The sequence below is a fragment of the Henckelia pumila genome, chromosome 3, assembly GCF_033568475.1.
Source record: "Henckelia pumila isolate YLH828 chromosome 3, ASM3356847v2, whole genome shotgun sequence".
In the NCBI taxonomy this organism is placed as follows: domain Eukaryota; kingdom Viridiplantae; phylum Streptophyta; class Magnoliopsida; order Lamiales; family Gesneriaceae; genus Henckelia; species Henckelia pumila.
The window spans coordinates 26437876-26443875 of record NC_133122.1 but is presented as its reverse complement, the minus strand read 5'-3'; positions in this window follow the sequence as shown (position 1 = coordinate 26443875).

Below are 6000 nucleotides of genomic sequence, written 5' to 3'. Positions count from 1 at the left end.
TTAGAGGTATGGATGTATTATCCAAGATACCAGGTTGAATATACATGTATTGTGTTTGCATGTTTTATGTGACATTATTATGTGCATTGATATTATGCGGCATGCATGTACACATTGAGCTTTATGCCTTGTTTAGCATGGTCGATAGTTGGGGTCGCTCAGCCCCATATTTTCGTGGATGGTTTTCCATGGGAACCGAGTATATCCACGGGTTTATGGTATGAGAGCCACCTCCTGATGCGAAGGCCCAGCGTGCTACATACCATGACACCTTGTACTGAGCAGTTTTCCTAGATAGGTTTTCCAATATCCTTCATGCTGCATATGCATGCATGATATATGTATATTCGTAATTTTGTACTGAGCGTTATGCTCACGTCCAAGTATTTTATGTTGGACACCATATTCCATGGGGCAGGGCTGAGGTTGGACGGACCGGAGGCAGTGGTTGTTCAGCTACAGTGGTCACGTGGTGTTCTTATCCTCTATTCAGGTTGCTAGGTTGTACTTTTAGTAATTACCGTTTTGATGGGGTTGTATAATATTTTAATTTGGCCCGGTTGTTCTGTTGGTATATGTTGTATCGTTTGGTTAAAGTTTCCGCTGGATTATTGTAAATTTTATTTAAGTCTTGTTTGCATGTTTAATATCTGATTAGTAGTGATTTCGGATTTGTGTCACTACAATGGGCTTCTCTAATAGGTTAAAAGAGTGAAAAATTGGATTCACGATGTTTGAAAATGGTCCAGGATAGATCCCAATTAGAGAGGATTTCAGACGATTCGAACTAAGACATGCAAAGGGATTGGACCATCCAAACTATTCGGAAGCATGATTTGAATTTGGAAGCTCCGAGGCATTCGGAAGATCTGATCTCGTTTGGATAAGGGATAAGAGATTTTATTGGACATGATTAGGAGTTCGAACGATCTAAACTCTATCAACAGTCAGCTGTCCGAAGATAAGACACGTGTTTGGAGGGGGGTTCATTGGAGAAGATCGGACTATCCAAACTAGGGATCGGACCATCTGATCTTTGGTCTATATATAGGGGCCAAGAGCCTCATTTCAAAGTGCACTGTTTCCTCTTCCTTCCATTCTAATTAGCTTTCAAGGTCTTTTAGGCGTTCTTCTCAAGGTCAAGGAGGTGACAGAGCGCTGACGGGTTTGTAGAGAAATTGTGCCCAAGTTTTGGGGCTATCTCCATCAGTGGACTGACGACGGATGCAAGTATATTACTAGACTCAAATTAGCTTAAGTGAGTATCTGTTAGTCTAGTTAAGGCTTTTAGTAAGCTGCAAGTGATATAGTGATTATATGTTTATAGGCTTGGACTTGAGTACCGGATGACTAGGTTGTTTGAGTTGCATGATTTGAGGTACAGACATACTATCCAAGATACCCTAGTTGAGTGTGCTTATTCTATGTTGCATGTTTTATGTGGCATTGATTATGTGTTCATTTATTTTGTCACAGATATTATGTTGCTTGCATTGACACGTTGAGCCTTTACTTTTCATTGAGATAACCAGTAATGGGGTGGTCGCTCAACCCCATGATATTTTGTGGATGAATATCATAATTTTGGATTCAGTTGTGTTCACGGTTTATGATATGGGAGCCACTTCTTGATGTGATGGCCCAGCGTGCTACATACTATGTCTCCTTTGACTTAGCAGTATTCTTTCTATGATAGGTTCCCGGTACCCATTTATATGTATTTGTATTTGCATTCATAGTATGTGTATACTCATACCTTCGTGCTGAGCATTATTTGCTCACGTCCGTGTGTTTTATTGGATACCCCATTCGATGGGGGCAGTTGCAGGTTTTCCAGGTTCGGGGACCAGTGAGTAGTTGGCAACCGAAGATTTGAAAACTCAGTTGGTGCCAGCGGTATTAGTTAAGCTCGATAATTTTATATTTGATTTTTTATTGAGTTGTATTATTATGGGTTTTAATTATTTACCGGTTGTATTCTGACACTTTAGTATTTTATTTAAGTTTTCGTAGTTTTTCTCTAATTTTGTTATTTAAGTTTTAATTAAATACTTAAGATTTGGTTACTTAGTGATTCCGAGATGAGTCACTACATTTATGGTATCAGAGCATGTGTGAGACCTCGGTTCTAAACAACTAATCTTGGGATTAGACAACACTAAGACATACAATAACCAAAGGTTAAAGCAATAAAAGAAATTTTTTTTTTTTTAAAAGAGAACAGTGTCGCGCTCGATCCGGCAAAAAGCCAGGATCGAGCGCACCACTTCTCTCAACTCTCTGCCGAGAAAAATTAAGGTGCCGCGCTCGATCCGGCAAAAAGCCAGGATCGAGCGCACCATTTTTTCTGAAACCTCTGCCTCAAACAAAACAGGGGCTGCGCTCGATCCTGGCTTTTCCTAGGATCGAGCGCACCCTGGGCAGCAGAAACAAATCAGAACAGGGCAAGCTAACCAACTCAAACCAACAATATTCATAACAACATGCATCCATCCAAATTCAACATAATCTCGACTACTTGATACAAAATCAATTCTTCCAACTAGTACATAAAATTCTGGAGTTCAACAACTGTTCAAAGTAGAGGATATGCAACAACAACATAACGATGAAGTTCGATATCTAAACATGTTCCAATCTAAACTAGATGAACATGCTGACACGACTTCTATACCGAGTCTCACTTCTACAACTTTCCCTCGGAGCTAACCATGCCTCTTCTGACTTGATCCTGCCCCACCTGTTGCCAAGTACACATACAAAACAAAGCAACAGCCGGATAACCGGTGAGAATGATAATCCCAGTAAAAGAAACATATCAAATATTGAATAAACATCATGCTATCAAGACAACATATTCAAGTCAAGGTTATGATATGCATGTCTTTAAAAACCAGGATATCGATTCTGATGAACAAGGGATTGCTGCCGTGCTTTTGGGATCCCGAGGATGAGATCACGTAACAACCCACCGACTCTCCCAATCGAGGTGGTGCCACGTATCCCACTCCTCTAGACTTTGAGCAACCATAACGAGTATGCTAGCACTAGGAGAAATACTACAACCTAGGCCACTCAATCATAGTTCTCAAACGTCTAAACAAAAAGGGCGGTTCTGCCCGTTGAAATCAAAGTAGGCTCAAGATGAATGCATAACAGAAACATAAACATAAGCCACATAACAAAACTCAATCAATCAACAAAATACAAGTTCCTCATGCTAGAACAAGTATCGATGCAATATGTGATTTAAAAAGGGAAACTCGAGAACCAACAGTCCCGAGTATGCTATCCCGCTACGATGACTTCTTTTACCTTTCAAGGCAGTAGTTCCAACTTCTGGAAAGCTACAACAAAAGATTGTATCAATAACTATACAACCTAAACAACAATCAACGGTTCATGGAAATCTCTTTACCGTTCTTCGTCCAACTCTCGACGATTCAATGCTGCTAACACAGGGCTCGACAACTTCAACAAATCTGTACGAATACAAGAGATGATTGATCAATAGCCACGATCAACTTTCAAGCCAAGTTCATAACTCAAAACGGTTCGAAACTCCAAAACTCAAACCGACGGCATAACGGCTATAACTGAACAAACCGGCAATGCAGACAGCAATTCAATACCGATATCAACTCAATTCAATGCTAATACAACAACAACAAGACAAACCCATCAAATCTCAAAATCATGATTTTCGAAAATAGCTTCCAAAAATCGTAACAATTTCGAACGTCGCTCTAATTCAAAACCGACAGATAATAAACGATCAGAACTCCGCTAAGAACAACATACTAGAATCTAAATCGATTCTAACAACCTCCGAAAAACAAAACATATCCGATCGGAGAAATACTTACGGTATAACGGAGCTCTCACTGCAGTGATCACTAATCTGCCTTCAGAAATAAATTCCAACGGACGGATCGAGCTCGGAATGAAATCACAAAGCTCAAAAGCTCAAAAGGGGCGCTTCAATGGAGTCTCTCGGTTGGGAGGAAGATGAAGAATGAATGACCAAGTCAATACAAGTGTAGATAATATATAAAATCTCATATTTGCGTTTTAGTCCCTAAAATTTCCAAAATTTGCAAAAAGGACCCTGATCAAAATCAAACCGGCTCGAAACTCTGTAATCTCTGATTAACTCAATTAAACTCATTTAAGATAAAAGCAGGGCGTAACAATTCTCCCCCACTAAGAAGAGATTTCGTCCTCGAAATCAACGAGAACCACAACTCATAAGATAGAATAAAGAACTAAAGACAGTAAGAAGAACTCACGTCATCCGAATAACTCTGGAAAACGCTGTCTCATGTCAGATTCTGTCTCCCAAGTCGCTTCCTCGACTCCGTGACTGCTCCACTGCACTTTCACCAACGGAATCAACTTGGTTCTGAGTTGCTTCTCCTTCCGATCAAGGATCTGAATCGGTCGCTCAAAGTAGCTCAGAGTCTCGTCTAACTCGGCTTCGTCGGGCTGAAGGATATGAGAAGGATCTGGATGATACTTTCGCAGCATAGAGACGTGAAAAACGTCGTGAATACCAGATAAAGACGGAGGAAGTGCAAGTCTGTAAGCAAGATCGCCTATCTTCTCGAGAATCTCGTACGGCCCGATGAATCTCGGAGATAACTTCCCTCTCTTACCGAATCTGACAGTGCCTCTGAACGGAGAAATCTTAAGAAAAACACGGTCTCCCTGCTCAAAACTCAGAGGTCTACGTCTGACATTTGCATACTTCGCCTGTCTATCTTGAGCTGACTTCATTTTGTTCTGAATGATCTTAACTTGCTCTGCCATATCTCGAAGCATTTCCGGTCCCAAATTTGGTGACTCGGACAAATCATCCCAAAACAGCGAAGATCGGCACTTCTTGCCGTACAAAGCCTCAAAAGGCGCCATACCGATACTCGCTTGGAAGCTGTTGTTGTAAGAAAACTCGACAAGAGGCAAAGAATCCTGCCAACTAGTGCCAAAGTCTAGCACCACCGCTCGCAGCATATCCTCTAACGTCTGAATAGTTCGCTCTGACTGTCCATCTGTCTGAGGATGATAAGCTGTACTCAGATGCAATCGAGTACCAAGTGCCTCCTGAAGACTATGCCAGAAGTGCGAAGTGAATCTAGGATCTCTGTCTGAAACGATCGACTTCGGCACACCATGCAATCTCACAACATTGCTAACATACAACTCAGCCATCTGATCATGACGATACGTCATCTTGTACGGAATAAAACAAGCAGACTTCGTCAATCGGTCGATCACTACCCAAATAGCATCGCATCCTCGAACGGATCGTGGTAGCTTCGTGACGAAATCCATAGAAATGTGATCCCATTTCCATTCAGGAACAGATAGGCTGTGCAAAAGACCTCCTGGTCGCTTCCGCTCTGCTTTCACCTGCTGACAATTCAAACACCGAGATACAAACCTTGCTACGTCGCTCTTCATTCTCTTCCACCAGAACTGACTCTTCAGATCGTTGTACATCTTACGACCTCCAGGATGAATACTGAACCGACTGCAATGAGCCTCTCGGAGAATACGCTGTCTCAACTCCGCAATATCTGGCACAACGAGACGGTTATTCACAAACAAGACGTCATCTCTAACCTGGAATTCAGACTGATGCCCAGATCTGACTTTCTCTACTGAAACCTGAATGCTCGGCTCAGACTTCTGTGCTTCTCTGATTGCAACAAACAACTCCGGTTCGGCCTGAATAGCAAACACTCTGATAGTCTCCCTATCTGTTTCAAACTCTAAACCAGAAGTGCAACAATCATCGATCAACTGAGAAACATCAATAGTAGAAAGAGATAAAGAACACAGCTTTCGACTCAACGCATCTACAACTGCGTTTGACTTCCCGGGATAATACTTGATTTCACAGTCAAAATCTTTCAACAGATCTAACCATCTTCTCTATCTCATATTCAGCTCCGCCTGTGAAAACAAGTACTTAAGGCTCTTATGGTCAGAAAAGATCTC